Genomic DNA, 1,388 nt, shown 5'->3' with positions numbered 1-1,388 from the left:
TCCTTTTTCAAATTTTCAAAAACTCTCTCTCTCCTCTCTTTTTATTTTATTTAATTGCTAACATTCCTCCTCCACTCATTTAAAAAAATTTCGAACTCACCTCCTCTCTCTTCTCATTCTTCTACTCCATTTCCTTTGACACATCAAGGAATCCCTATACTATGACATAGAGGATTTCACTATTCCTTTTTTTCTCTTCTTTTTCATATGAGCAAAAACAATGATAAAAATAGTCTTGTTGAAGCTGATCCTGAACCTGAAAGGACTCTGAAGAAGAAGCTAAGAGAAGCTAAAGCACAACACTCCGGAGAAGACCTTTCAGAGAATTTTGAAAAAGAAGTAGACATGGCAGCCGAACCCAACAACAATGCAAGAGATGCAAGGAAGATGCTTGGTGACTATATTGCATCAAATTCCAACTTCTATGGAAGAAGCATCTCAATTTCTGGCATTGGTGCAAACAACTTTGAGCTTAAGCCTCAATTAGTTTCTCTAATGTAGCAGAACTGTAAGTTTCATGGACTTCCATCAGAAGATCCTCATCAATTTTTAGCTGAATTCTTGCAGATCTGTGATACTGTTAAGACCAATGGGGTTGATCCCGAGGTCTACAGACTTATGCTTTTCCCCTTTGCTGTGAGAGACAGAGCAAGAACATGGTTGGACTCACAAACTAAAGAAAGCCTGAACTCTTGGGAAAAGTTGGTCAATGCCTTCTTGACCAAATTCTTTCCACCTCAAAAGATGAGTAAGCTCAGAGTGGATGTCCAAACCTTCAGACAGAAGGAAGGTGAATCCCTCTAAGAAGCTTGAGAAAGATACAAGCAATTAACCAAAAGGTGTCCTTCTGACATGTTTCCAGAATGGAGCATCATATGTATATTCTATGATGGTCTGCCTGAAATGTCAAAGATGTCATTGGATCATTCTGCTGGTGGATCCCTTCATCTAAAAACACCTGTAGAAGCCCAGGAACTCATTGAGATGGTTGCAAATAACCAGTACATGTACACTTCTGAAAGAAATCCTGTGAACAATGGAACGACTCAGAAGAGAGGAGTTCTTGACATTGATACTCTGAATGCCATATTGGCTTAAAACAAAATATTGACTCAGCAAGTCAATCTGATTTCTCAGAATCTGACAGGATTGCAAGCTGCATCCGGCAGTGCTAAAGATGCCTCCTCTAAAGGAGAAGCTTATGACCCTGAGAATCCTACAATGGAAGAAGTGAATTACATGGGAGAACCCTATGGAAACACCTATAATCCTTCATGGAGGAATCATCCAAATTTCTCATGGAATGATCAACAGAAGCCTCAACAAGGCTTCAACAACAATAATGGTTGGAGAAATAGGTTTGGCAACAGTAAACTTTTTCCATCATC

General features: G+C 39.3%; 1 non-coding gene across 1 annotated transcript; it reads right to left on the bottom strand.

Moving 5' to 3' along the window:
• Positions 1–750: 750 nt before the first annotated feature.
• Positions 751–854, bottom strand: LOC127740948 (small nucleolar RNA R71). Its single transcript, XR_008001804.1, has one exon. It is a non-coding gene; the product is annotated as a small nucleolar RNA R71 (small nucleolar RNA).
• Positions 855–1,388: the final 534 nt, after the last annotated feature.

The sequence above is a fragment of the Arachis duranensis genome, chromosome 7, assembly GCF_000817695.3.
Source record: "Arachis duranensis cultivar V14167 chromosome 7, aradu.V14167.gnm2.J7QH, whole genome shotgun sequence".
In the NCBI taxonomy this organism is placed as follows: Eukaryota; Viridiplantae; Streptophyta; class Magnoliopsida; order Fabales; family Fabaceae; genus Arachis; species Arachis duranensis.
This window is presented reverse-complemented; position numbering and strand designations above follow the sequence as displayed.